This window comes from Halichoerus grypus, chromosome 1 (genome assembly GCF_964656455.1).
Source record: "Halichoerus grypus chromosome 1, mHalGry1.hap1.1, whole genome shotgun sequence".
In the NCBI taxonomy this organism is placed as follows: domain Eukaryota; kingdom Metazoa; phylum Chordata; class Mammalia; order Carnivora; family Phocidae; genus Halichoerus; species Halichoerus grypus.
This window is the reverse complement of record NC_135712.1, coordinates 194,684,158-194,698,760: the sequence shown is the minus strand read 5'-3', so window position 1 is coordinate 194,698,760 and position 14,603 is coordinate 194,684,158. Positions and strand designations below refer to the sequence as shown.

General features: G+C 42.3%; 1 protein-coding gene across 5 annotated transcripts in view; it reads left to right on the top strand.

Annotated features, from left to right (window-relative positions):
- CACNA2D3 (calcium voltage-gated channel auxiliary subunit alpha2delta 3) overlaps positions 1-14,603 on the top strand; it is an 852,366-nt gene that overhangs the window by 71,693 nt on the left and 766,070 nt on the right. The window lies entirely within an intron of this gene.

The window sequence follows — 14,603 nt, the reverse complement described above, 5'->3', positions numbered from 1 at the left end:
GCTCACTTTTTATGCTTCAGTTCCAGTACGTTTGGACAATGAAATTAAACTGGCCCATTTCTAGTGCATTAAATGTCTTTGTTCTCCTGCTTTGGCACTGAGCCTCACGTGGAATTGTTTAAAAGGAAGACTCTCTGCTTGGGAGCACAGTGGAATTCAAGGTTTCATATCTGTCAGTTCAAGGCTGTGGTTTTGCCCATCAGGCCCGGGTGGTGACTGGCTCCCTGGGTTTGCCCGGTGGCATCGTCTGCAGCCCAGGCTTAGAGAGGCCTCCCTGCAGCTAGATCCCGAGTGCATCGGTCTGGTTGGCGCCATTCATCAAAGCCTCTGTTCTTCGGCTGATTTTCCTGTACTAAGTGATGGCTAGGAACTCCTAAGTACCTGGCTCCTTACATTTGTTGTGTAATAGAAGGCCATTGGCTTTATGAAATTTATTGCATTTCTCGTATTCCTATTCCCCTACCTTTCGTTTTTGCCTCTCTTCTTCCTTTTAAGCCCTTAGGTTCCCTCTTTACCTTCTTCTTGACTCCCCTCCTCAGGCTAATGATTATATTCCCTGTTTTGGTTTTATTATTATCATTTTTTTATTGTGGACATCTTTAAACACATACAAAACAGAATCATAAAATCTTCCAAGTTCAACAGTTCAACTCTTGGCCAACCCTGGTTTCATCTGTACCCCCACTATTCCCCTCCTCTGCCCCCTGCATTATTTTGAGGCAATTTTCACATATCGCATCATTTTATCTCTCAGTATTTCAATGTGCATCTCTAAAAGAGAAAGACTCTTGCTTTCTCTCTTTTTTTTGATGAAAGAATCTTAAAGGACATCACAGAAACTTGATTCTTCTGAGGCTGTTAACTGTCATTAAGCAGCATTTCTCAAAGTGAAGTATACGAGGTGATTGAGGTGGTATGTCATAGTTAAAAAATTATTATATATTCGTGTTCCTGAATATACTATATGTATGGTAAGTGATACTGCTATTCCATTTGTGATATTAACATTGATAAAGCAAATCAATTTTAAAGTAAAAATATTTACTGTGCATAACAGTATATATAATAAATAAATAATAGCAGAGGTATAAATAATAGCAGAGGACAGGGGGTCAGAAAACTATGATCTGAAGACTAAATCTAGCCTGCTGCTTGTTTTTTGTAAATAAAGTTTTATTGAAACAAAGTCTCTCCCATCTGTTTACATATTGTTTATGGCTGCTTTCATTCAACGATGACAGAGTTGAGCAGTTGTGACAGAGACTGTCCTACAAAGTTGAAAACATTTACTACTGGCTCTTTATAGAAAAATGTTTGCTGACCCATGGTATAGGAAGTAGGAGGATAGAGCTTATATCACAACCTTGGCCCATAAATAGCGAAATGTGGGAAATGCCAGTCAGACCCAACCGCTTGTTTGCTTTGTGTCTGATGTAGCTGAGACTCAGATGTAGCACACTCAGGGGTTTCCTGTGAGTCACACATTTGGGGGTGGAATGGGGAGTTCATTCTGCAGCCCACTCTCTCAGCTCCCATCCCTGGGCTTTTCCCACCATAAGATCCTGCCCCAGGCTTTGTGCTATTATCTCTAAGCATTTCACATTGGTCTCCTGTTGGGCAGTTGTTCATTCCAGAGCAGACATAATTTCTAGTTTTTAGTAATTTAGTATGAAATGCTTTGTATTAAGTCTGTGTTGCTGTAGCCTCTCAAATTATTATACTGACTAGGAGAAAAGTAATTTCAAAGACATAAGAAGGGTATTTGTGAAGTTGAATAATTTACCACCAAATAAAATAGACTGAGGGCTTCTGAACATAGAATGCTGAGCTGATGTTCTCTGTGATATCAATTTCATCTCCTAGCTTTTGTGGCAGATATCCAGCTGGGAGGAAAGCACCAGGTAAAATAAAATGTAAAAGATCTCTAGCATGTACTTGTGATTTTCTTATTTCAGTATCTACTCCTGCCATAATTGTCAGAGCAGGTGCAACGCTGTAGGGAGAGCTGTTCCTGGGTGTTATATTTCATATTGTTCTGTTACTTAGGGTCCAGTAGCCATGAGATTATATTGACCCACAGACTTTTTTGATGTTTTCCCATTTTTTTCACATTTTAGGCAAATATTTGGGAAAATAGGAATATTCTCTGGCTGAGATTTCAAGGTTTTGGTGTGAAAATATTTTCCTTATTAATAGTTCAAAATTATTATATTTTGCGGGAGATACAATTTGCTAAAATGAGTCTGTGCTTTACTTAGAACTGCACAGTCTGATTTGATAGCCATGGGTTCACCTCTAGCTACGGAGTACTTGAAATATGGATGGTGTCCATGGAAATGCTGTATAAATGCGAAATAAATCTTGGATTTTGAAAACATAGTACAACAAAAAGAATTTGAAATATCCCATAATTTAAAAATATTGATTACATGTTGAAATGATAACACTTTGGATGTATTGGATTAAACCAGGTATGTTATTGAAATTGGTTTCACTTTTTTTTTTTTTACTTTTAAACTTGGTTACCAGAAAATTTAAAACTACACATGTAATTATCATATATTTATTTTGGAACATGCTGAGAATTAAGGTGAGAACAAGTAAATTTTGAACAATTCAGGCAATGATGAGGAAGCTTGACTTATTTGATGCTGAAGAATATTGCTATAGTGTTTGAAACTACAATAACAAAAAGGGTATAGCATTGGCTCAAGAATCATAGATTGATGGAACAAAGCATCTAGCTTAGAAACCAACTCTCACATTTGTGTTCAGTAAATGTAAATGTGGTCTGAGATTACTAGGAAAATGTAAGATTGTTTAATAAACAGTCCACAACTGGTTGACTATTTGGTAAAAGATTTGAGTTTGAGCCTCATGTTAATTCAAAATAAATTCTAGATAGATTAAGGAAGTAAATGTAAGAAATGAAACTATTAAAAAGAGCCAGAACATCATCTAGTCAAATGTATATGTGATTTCAGAATTAAAGCAGTAGAAGAAATTGTAAAGGAAAAAATTGACTTGACAACAGAGAAATTGGGTTCCATTCTTTAGAAGAAATCAGATAGAATTAAAAAGTTGAACAAGTCAGGTATAAAAACAGGGAACTCGTCTCAGCTTCTCCTGACCACCTTTAATGGACATCAGAATAATGTGAATTCCAGGCATTGTTCCTGCCAGTCTTCTGTTCATTAATCAGGTTGTCAGATTTAACAAATAAAAATATGGCACTCTCAGTTAAATTCGAATTTCAGATAAACAACAAACAGTTTTTAGTGTATAAGCATGTCTCACACAGTATTTGGGACATAGTTTTACTAAAAAAAATTTGTTGTTTATCTGAAATTCGAACTTAACTAGACATCCTCTGTTTTATTTGGCAAACCTAGGTCAAGAATTTCAACCCCCAGTATGCAGAAGGAGAAGGAAGGGTCATGACATGGCTGGGCGTGGGGAAGAAAGGACCTGGGGTCCCACTGCCCTGCAGCTAGGCTTTCAATGGATTGCCCCTTTGACCTCTGCAATTCATTTCAGGCTCCTGGAAAACAGGCACCTCTGTGTGTGTGTGTGTGTGTGTGTGTGTGTGTGTGTGTTTCAAGATTGTATTTATTTATGTGTCAGAGAGAGAGAGAGAACACAAGCAGGGGGAGTGGCAGGCAGAAGGAGAAGCAGGCTCCCCCATGAGCAAGGAGCCCGATGGCGGAACTCGATCCCAGGACCCTGGGATCATGACCTGAGCTGAAGGCAGACGCTAAACCGACTGAGCCACCCAGGTGTCCCTCTGAGTTTTAAACCTGTCCAGGGTTTTGCAGGATCAGCTGGACGTACCTGCTGCAGGCAGTTAACAGAGTGGAGGAATCCCGCCCTAAGGCCCAGGTACCATGCCATCTTCTAAAATAAATGAATCATGTTTGCTCTAGCCCCTCCCCATCCTTTATCCTATGAGTTTATATACTCACTTTATTCCTTTACTGTCTTTTAATATGGTTTCAGGAGAGGAGAAAAGTGCATGTGGTCTATTGACTATGATTAATAGAAAGGCAGCCTTAATCAGAACACATATTTTAATTATCCAGTTAACAGATGGAGTCACTTTTGTTGAAAGAAAAATAATATGTACAAAGTGAGAGTTCTGTTGATTCCTTATTTCCTGGCAGGCAACCAGGAAATGGGAAAATAGATATAGGTAAGAAGACAAGGTGTCACAGGACAGTTCCAGTCTATGCCTGATGTCCCAGTAGTTATGAATAGTTATCGATTGTAGTCATTAATGTCCCTTTTCTTGCCCTGAACTTTATTCTCTAACCGGTCTTGTTTGGATAGGAAATTATACCATTAAGTTCGGCCTCGGAGACAGTGCATGTGAAGTGCAGAGAATGAGCTCACCAGGTAGAAGGTGCGAAGATTGCTTTCTGGTGAAAAGACTGGCTCTAAGGAAACCCAGCCGCTGACACACACCTAAGGAGCTTCTAGTCAGTTTTGGGGGTCCAGTCCTTTATGAATAGACATCCAAGGATAACCAGAGTTAAAGAAAACCAATAACATGAAGGAGACAGGACAAACAACTGGAAAAAGAGAAATCCCAGAGAAATGCAAAAATGGAAGGCAAGAAAACATTTAAAAAAACTTACTGTCAAGGTTAAAAAAATATATTGAGGATAAAAAGCAGGAGTAGAAAACTATAAAAGAATATGAAGAAAAAGGAAAAAGTACTTGGAATTGAAAAGTGATAGCCAAAATAAAAAATTCAATAGATGGTTTGGAAGATAATATTAAGAACATTACCTATAAATAGAATAAAATGTCAAAGATATAGAAACAGGTAAGAAAAGAATAGAAAGGGGGCACCTGGGTGGCACAGTCGGTGAAGCATCCGACTCTTGGTTTCAGCTCAGGTTGTGATCTCAGGGTCATGATCTCAGGATTGTGGATGAACAACATGGGTGAGCCTCAAAACATTGTCCTAGGGGCGCCTGGCAGGCTCAGTTGGTAGAGGATGAGACTCTTGATCTCAGGGTTGTGAGTTCAAACCACACACTGGGTGTGGAGCCTACTTAAAAGGGGGGTGCCTGGGTGGCTTAGTTGGTTGAACATCTGACCCTTGGTTTCATCTCAGGTTGTGATCTTGGGGTTGTGGGATCAGGCCCCACTTTGGGCTCCGTGATTGGCTGGGAGTCTGCTTAAGACTTTCTCTCCCTCTCCCTCAATCCCTCTCTCCCCCAATCTCTCAAATAAATAAATAAATAAATAAATAAATAAATCTTAAAAAAAGAGAAAAGAATAGGAAGTCAGGAGATTGATCTAGATGGTATAACATCTAACTAATCATAGGCCCACAAAACAGAGGGGTGGAAATTATTACAGATATAAAAGACAGTTTTTCAGAACTGAAGACATGAGTTTCAAGATGGGAAAATCTCACCTAGCATAATGGGGGACAGTGATAGGTGAGGAGCCCATACCTAGGCATGTCAGAGTGAGATTTGAAACACTGGGGGTAGAAAGAATCCAGAATCTGATTGGCATCAAAGTTCTCAACAGTAACAGTGGCAGCTAGTAGATAATCTACTAGGAATATAACTTCCAATTTAGACCTCTGTGCTCTAATGAATTCAGTCAAGAGCAAGGGTAGAGTAGTAATACTCAGAAGTGACGGGAGCAAAAACTCGCCCTTTTTCTTCTTCATCAAGTGGAGGGTATCTAATCTAGTGGACATCCAATCCAATGTAGGCCCCAGGAAGCTCCAGCGTGATGGGCTGGAGATGCCATTTTGGCTGGAGCAGGAAGAAGGAGGGAACCAGAATGAAGTCTCCAGAAAAAAAAAAGGGAAATGGGGCTGGTAAATCATATGATGTGATAGGAGCAAAAAAATCATTCTTTGGTTTAGCAGTGAGTAGTGTGTTCGTGGTCAGTGTTTACAAGGAGTGACTTGGGACCTGGGCTCTTCTCTTCTGGAGGCTCCACTCCTCCCAAAGGACTACTAGAGCCCTTAGCAGGACTCACTCTATGGGCCAGTAGGGCTAGACACAGGGTAGAAGAGATGTTTTAGGGTCAGGCCACTTCTGCTCCCATTCAGTGGCCAGAATCTGGTCATATGGCCCCAACTTCACTGCAAAGGAGGCTGGGGAATGTGGTTCTCTTGAGTTCCTAGGAAGAAGAGTAGGTTTAACCAAGCCTCTAGGCACTGTCTGCATAAGAGCTATTGTGTGCTGAGCTCTCACTGTAACATATTAACTATATATTAAACCATTTACATACACCATCTCTCTAGTCCTGGGAGATGGGTTCTGAGGTCTCTCTTCCTCACCAGGAAAGTGAAGTCCAGAAACATTGCCACTTGCCAAGGTCACACACCTAGCAAGTGGGAGAATGGGGCTTGCCTATCCTCTGGCAACACTGTATTCTGAGTGGTCCGCTATTTGCATTTTAATCATTTATTTAAAAAGAAAGTGCATCGTGAGCAAATTTAGGACATGTTCAAAAATCTCTCTTGGATGAATACTCATGCTCTTTTCCATACTGTGTCTGAAGCTTGGAACAATGCATCTCTCCCTTGCAACAAACCCACTGCCAACCTTTCTGGATGAATGGAAGTTGTTGTAAGATTCCTGGTGGTAGTCTTCCAGGCCAGCAGAGAGGAAAAACTTGAATTTGTCTGAGTTACCTCAGGAATGTCAGGGACCAGGCTCTGCATGCTGTGCCATATGGAGAGTGGGCCATGGAGCATGGTCACTAGAGAGTGAGGAAGAGTGCTGACAGCCTGAAGGGAAAGTGACAAATCTCTTCTCTCTGTAACTTCATCATGAGGGCGGTGAGATGGAGCCCCTTGACAGAAAGCATTTCCACAAGATTACTTTGGATTAACTTCCCTGGGTGCAAATGTACCCATGACACTTATCTGTTATCCAGAAAAGTGATCTATAGTTCAGCTGGCTGAGTGGCTGCCTAGGTGTGAATCCTGCTTCTCATGTCCCCTGTCAATCCAGCCCAGTGATTCACAGCCCCTTTTGACGTTGGGGTAGCTCAGTGTCATTGACTTGATATGGTGATGCATTTCCTCTCCTTTTTTTCTAAAAAAATCTGAGTGGTGAGTGTGTTCTGGAATTTCTGTAGTTGGTTGGTCTTGTTTACCAACTGCCTTTCAAGATGTTGGTCTGCCTTGAGGATCTCCCAGGGAGAGTTGGCTCCCCAGCAAGCCCACTTAAATGTTTCAGGAAGGCTCCAGCTTTGTGGCCGGGGTTGGTCCCCGAATGGCCCCACGTTGGCCCTGGATAGCCTGCAGGGCTGACCAGGGACTTGGGTTGTACCCGCCCCCCCCCACTCCCCCCATGCCCACTTTCACCAGGTAGGGAGTATCTGGTCCTGGTCCTAGAATAGGCTTGCTGGTGTTCATCCCATCACTCCACCAGTATCTCTGCTTTTGGTGGTGAGTGGCATTTGGGGCCCCTCCAGTGGGCTCCTCCCTGCTTCTTTCATTTTGGAGAGACATATCCAGTTCTGGTCTATAGAGGAGGTTTCCCTTCCTTGTATAAGAGCATCACTGTGTGGGTGGTAATTAATATAATTTTCCTTCCAATTATCCCAATATATTTAGTGTAAAGAATGAGGTGGGGAGGGAAGTTTCAGTGTGTATTCGGTTTACCAACTTGAACTGAGGGCTCACATACTTTTTAGAGAATTTCAAGATATGCATTGAAATAATTGGCAACCCCCGAGGATGCAGCAGGGTAAGATTGGAGATAATTTTGGCCCCTTACAAGCCCTTTAATAAGGTCACTTGTTCATCATGCCTCACCCACCTGTCCCTTTGTTTGTAGCTGGTGATCTTGCTGCACACTAAACCTGTGACTGGAGCTGAATCTCAGGGGATACGAGAGAACTTTGCACAGAACTTTTAACTAATGAAAATAGAGGTCAGAAGTAATTATTCCTGTATCCATTCTGTACCGAGTGAGGCTGAAGGGAGTTCACCCATTAAATTACATTTCCAGTGTTCTGTTCCAATGTATGCTCCTTTACAACTTTATTTAAAGAAAGCGTAATGTGAAAGGCTTTTAACTCTGATGGAAGAAAGACAGGAGCCTTAGTCCGTAATGGTAGAATCTCTCATCACGTCGTCTGTTCTGAGAACAAAGATCTTTTTAAAACCTGGACTCAGGCAGTCCTGCGGATTATATTAATGGAACATACCTTAATAGATCCCTCCAGGGGATAATCTGAAGTATGAGTTCACTTTCTCTAAACACCTTTGATCTTAAACTTTTTATTATTTTGTTGTGTAAGTTTGCTGTGCTCTTCTTGCCTCTATTACTTTATCAGATATCTAAGTATGTTTGAAAAGTCAGAATCCCTTTAGAGATGAATGATACATGTGTGTATCTTTTACCCAATGGGGATTTTTGATCTTTGATTTTGAGTTGTATTTAGCAAGTATTTATTGAGCATCTACTATGCACCATGTACTGTTCAAGGCCCTTAGGATTCACCAGTGAACAGGAAAGAAGATCCATGCCCTGGTGGGGCTCATATTCTACTGAGGGGAAGACCGACAATAAAGATAAGCATAATAAATAAGAAAAACACAAAGTTTGTTAGTAGGTGGTAAGTGATGTGGAAAAACAAAAGTAGAGAGGTAAGGAAGAATTGGAGTCCCTGGGGATAGAGTGGCGGTGGGGATAGGAATGCATAAGGCCAGAGGTAGCACCTGTGGCGCAGCTTGTCAGCCCTTAACTTTCCAGCATGTAAAATTAGGATGTTGAGAAGTGACCTCGAAGTTTTTTGTTTTTGTTTTTTTAAACAGTGAGGTAGCTTCTAAAAAAAATTATCCTGTAAAGTTAACTAAATACGTAGGTAAAATTTAGGACCTAGTGTATTTCTTTGTAGGAAAATTAACAAATAGAGTTTAAAAATCTATTTATCTACCGTGCAAAAATATGTAGCTCATGGTGTAAGATAGCTGAAATTGGCCTAAGAAAAAAGATCTGTGTTTTTTATATGGGTTTATGTGTCAACTTGATAAGGACACTGGACTTCTGTAGACCCAGTTTCCTCATCTGTCAGATGTGAATCAGGTTTTGGAAGAGTAAATGAGGTAAAGGACATGAAAAGACTGTGAAATGCAGCTCATCATGTCCTGGAGTGAAGCCATGTGGGGACTCACAGCAGTTCATGGAAGCCTCTGGGGGAGGATTGAGTAAACTCATCAGGTTTCTGTGGTCAGGGCCTTCTGTTGTCCATTGTTCCCATATGCGCCCTCCTCCCAGGCCTGTCAGCCCCCTGAAGCTTCCCATCCAGGTTTACCTTCACACCTTCCAACCTTTGTTGAGGCTCTAAGTCAAGCAGAAGAGAGAGGTAGTGAATTCCAGTAGTTCTTGATAGTGTGTAAATGACTGATAGGCCGTAGTCCTGAGAAGGGGGACTAAGTACTAATGATTTAAAGATTGGATATGTTAATAGAAATAGATATATAATGATGGGGGGAATTACTGAGTATATTCAGTGTTTAAAATAAGCAATGCACTTGACTAAAGAATCAAAAAAGTATAAAATGGCACACAGAAAAAGTTTATTTCTTACCTCTATTTTCCATTTGCCCAGTTCCTACTTCCCAGCCAAACAGGTAATAACTGCTGTTAATTTGTCCTTCTAGATATATGCTTATGCATATATACAAGTCACCACAAATATCTACTCTTAATTTCCCTCTTTTTTAGATAACAATAGCACAGTATATATGTTGCTATAAGCCCTGCTTTTTTCCATTTAAGAATGCATTTTGTATTGCTCAGCCATCAAAAAGAATGAAATCTTGCCATTTACAACATCGTGGATGGAACTAGAGTGTATTATGCTAAGCGAAATAAGTCAGAGAAAGACAAATATCATATGATTTCACTCATGTGGAATTTAAGAAACAAAACAGATGAACATAGGGGAAGGGAAGGGAAAATAAGACAAAAACAGAGAGGGAGACAAACCATAAGAGACTCTTAATCATAGGAAACAAACTGAGGGTTGCTGGAGGGGAGGCGGGTGGGGGGGGTGGGGTAACTGGGTGATTGGCATTGAGGAGGGCACATGATGTGATGAGCACTGGGTGTTATATGCAACTGATGAGTGACAGGATTCTACCCCTGAAACTAATAATGCAGTATATGTTAACTAAATTGAATTTAAATTAAAAAAAAGAATGCGTTTTGGAAGTCTTCCCATGTTAGAGCACAAATACTTCCGCAGTTCTTTTTATAGCTGCACAGTAGGGCATTGTACGAATGGGCCATTGTACTTTTAACCAGGTCCCTTTGAGAGACCTGCCTTCTGCTGTCACCCACACGTGCTACCATGAATACCTTGCATAGACATCATTTCACATGTGGCACCTCTATTTCAGGTTAGAAGTGGATGTGTAGGGATGAAGGCTGTGTGCGTTGGTAGTGTTGATAGATTTTGCTAAATTAACCCTTAGAGAGGTTGTACCAATTTATACCCCACCGGCCATGAAGGCTATTATATGGTTCCGTGCAGTCCTGCCAGGATTGTGTGCTAGCGAGCTTTTGGACTTTTGCCCACCTGATATGTAAAAAGGGATGCAGTTTTTAGAAGGAGGGGTTTCCTGAGTCCCCTCATGCCCTCTGGACTGCCTGCTCCTCTCTGTTCTGCATCCCCCCAGAAGAGCAGGTTGCCAGCACTTCAGAACCTTACCCTTGGACCCCATAACCTGCTCTGTGCTCCATGTAGTCCTTAAATTTGTATGCAAAACTCAGACCCATTTATTTTTTACACACTGAATATTTTCCTCCTTCTGTCTAGGTGTTCTTAATTGTGGTCTTAGTTGACAATGACTCAATTCTTTCATTTTCTCTGCCATTAGCTTCTTCACTGCAGTAGATCATCATCTATGAATTAATGCCTAATTAATGAAAATTTATTTATTTATTTATGTTATTTAAAATTACTTACAAATTGTTTCATGAAAATACATTTATAAGATGTAAACTATTTTGCTCTTTTTCGTTCTTTTCTCTTTTTTCTTCTTCTTTTTTTTTTTTTTTTGCATTGTAGGTTCTTAGGCATTGTATTTGTTACAAAATGGAGTGAGGTGCATAATGAAGCAAAGGCACCATCGAAGCCAGGTGAATTTATTCAGCTAGAAAGACTGCAGCAAACACTACAGAAATCTTGGTTCCCTTCACTTCTGTCTTGCCAAGGCATCGCCCAGACTCTTGGAGGAATCTTACACTTAAGACTCAGGGAATAGGAAAACCCCCTCGCCAACAGTGCCTAGATACGCCAGCTTAGAGCTGGAAGTGTGTGCTCTGTGCTCAGACAGGTTTGGGGGCGAGGGAGGGCTCAGCCTCTGGCTCCAGGCTTCAGTGTCCTCATCTGTGAAATGGGGATGATGATAGTACCTTCCTCAGGGGATGTTCTCCTTGGATAAATGAGATGCTGAGTGATGCCGTTAGAGCCGGGCCTGGGAGCAGGAGGCACCTCCGGGCCTCCTTATCACCCCTCCTTGTAAAGTTGCCACTTGCATCTCCATGGTTTCCCACAAACAGTCTTTATTTATTTATTTTTTTAAATATTTATTTATTTATTTGACAGAGAGAGAGACAGCGAGAGCAGGAACACAAGCAGGGGGAGTGGGAGAGGGAGAAGCAGGCTTCCCACCAAGCAGGGAGCCCGATGCGGGGCTCGATCCCAGGACCCTGGGATCATGACCTGAGCCGAAGGCAGACGCTTAACGACTGAGCCCCGCCAGGCGCCCCCACGAACAGTCTTTAATCTGTGCATATAATGTGGACATCGTTGCTCTAGGGTCAGAATATCCACTGTCAGGTGCTCCTTGTGAAGTCTCCTCAGTGGCTGGGAAGAGGGCCCAGAGCTAGCAAATGCATCTGCACATGGTTCTTGGTGGCTGAAACTGGGTCACATTTCCTTCCTTTAGGAAAATACTCAGGCCATTTGCTTCCTGAAAACCATATTCTTCACCCTTTTGAAAGGTTGTTAATGGGATTGTTTCAATAGAAATAATAAAACCTCTTTTCTTCCGGCCCTCTCTGGCTGTATTAATTAGTGTATTTCTATAATGTTAATGTAGCTATTTACCTGGGTTTGGGCCATTAAAGCGCCAATCCCACCCTCCCTCCAGGGAACATCAATAATACAGGAACAATTGCTCCCTTGGTCTTTTTCCTGGGTCACAGTCTATTGTTCCTTTAATGGACGTCTCCGTCAGAGTCTGCTTGTGGAAGATAACAGCATTCCTCTCTCCTCCGTGGTGCTTGCCTCAAGGATGGTTCCTATCCTTGCACTGCTCAGATGATGCAGACTGAGTTAAGGAATTCCTGGAGACAGGACGCTAAATCTATGGGGTGGTTTGCTACCGTCAAGTGGCCAAGTGCAGGGACTGGATGTGGAACACCATCGGCGACAGAGTCAAATAGCATACCGTTGTCAGGTTTTCCTCTAATAATGGGGAAAGATAGATAGGGGAGCATATGTTAATGGCAGAAGACATTAGGATAGAAGTAATAATGGAATCCATGGGGATATTTATTTATCTTGGTGTCCTACTTGGATGGGGTGGGAGAGGAGTGGGGGGAACCTTAAGCCTTTGATACCTCTGGCCTTGAGTCCCCCTCCGGCACCTGCTGTTGACAGAGCCCATTCAGTAGCAGAGTGCCAGAAGAAGAGGGGGCCCCAAGAATCAGATGAGTGGCTGGTCCACCCGCTGGGTCAACCCTTCCTTGCTCTGAGCCTTGGCATTTTAAATGGAAATACTGAGATAAAGGCATGTGCTGAGATCCCTTGGAGGTCAAGCCTGTTGGAATGGTGCCTCGGAGCATCTCGTGATGTCTCATAAAGACTTGAGAGGCCTCTGGCAGGGAGGAAACTGGCATTTAATAAATCTCATGGGGACATTCTCATATTCCAGAAGACTCTGGCTGAGTTAATCAATTCGTTAGACCCATCGTTTACCATGCTTAAAGCATCCAGCATTAACATTTTGTCTCTTGCAAGTATTTCCAAGTGCCACAATGTTAATATTTTCTATACCTTTCTTTTGATTGGTAAACACACAGTGGAGCTCTAAAATTCATCTTGAAGTCACAGCCATCAAGAGAGACAAGTGGGAGGTCCACCCTCTCTGATCTATCAGCCGCACAAGCTGGAGCCAAAGGGTAGGACCTGGTGAGTACCCAGTGGGCTGTCACTAAAGGCGGATTGGAGAAGTGAATGGGTCTTACCTGCTGTGGCCCTTGTCATTGATGGCCAGTGCTTTCTGCTCTAGGTCTTATGTAGAACTACACAAGGTGCCTGTATCAGAGCTTTAAGGGGCTGCGGTTGGTGCTCCTGTTCTAAACAGTTCACAGTTAGAGCCGCGTAGCATCCTCGGGCATGAGACGGCCATCCCAGCATACTCAGAAAGAAGCACCTCTGATCTGTGTCCCGTGCCAGTGTCTAGAGATGACAATTCCAGCCAAAATGGCAACACTAGTGTTTTGATGTCTTGTAATACCTAACTACTAGTAAAAATGGTGAGAATTGGTCACCACGGTTTTTATCATTTGGGGCTCAGATGCTGACACGAACAAGGGCTGGAGTGCAGGACACAGACCCTCTGTCCTTTGGCTGCAGTCTTCTCACAAGCCTGATGGGAGCAGGCAGTCCTACAGAAAGCACAGTGCCCTGGAGGAGGGATCCTCAGAAGTGACATCTGCCAGGCATCCGTCAGCGGGGATGTGGCCGCGACCTCATCCCACCCTCTCAGGTCCCCTCCCATGCACGCTGCATCCTCCCTGTCCTCTCTCTCAGCTGATGTCAGCTCCTCAGAGTAGCCGCGGGACCCGGAGGCCCTGGGTTGATGCGCGAGCGAAAGGTTCTGCCCCACTTCATCTCCCTTCAAATACTCTTATGTACATGTAGACTTGACCTTTTGATTTGAGAAAGCAAGATTTATCTTTTCTTTGTTTGGTGGGTTTGCCATGCCTTCCTGGGGGTAGATAGACTTCTCTCTTTACCAAGTGAGTAAAGCTCATGAGGGTGGGAGGTGGGACTAGACATTCTTTACTGTCACTCAGGCTTTCACAAGTAATTTCCAAACTCAGGTCCATAGCCCAGTGCCTGTGGGTATGAAATTTATTTCCTCTGGTTTCAAAGAACCAAAAAGAAATAAGAATAGTGCAGGGGGGTAGGGTGTTCATACATGTAAACATGTCCCATTCAAAGGCTAAGCTTATTTATTCTGAGCTTGCTCTTTCTTTTTTAAATTTTTTATTGTTATGTTAATCACCATACATTACATCATTAGTTTTTGATGTAGTGTTCCATGATTCATTGTTTGTGTATAACACCCAGTGCTCCATGCAGAACATGCCCTCCTCAATACCCATCACCAGGCTAACCCATCCTCCCACCCCCCTCCCCTCTAGAACCCTCAGTTTGTTTTTCAGAGTCCATCGTCTCTCATGGTTCTTCTCCCCCTCCGATTTCCCCCCCTTCATTCTTCCCCTCCTGCTATCTTCTTCTTTTTTTTTTTCTTAACATATATTGCATTATTTGTTTCAAAGGTACAGATCTGTGATTCAACAGTCTTGCAC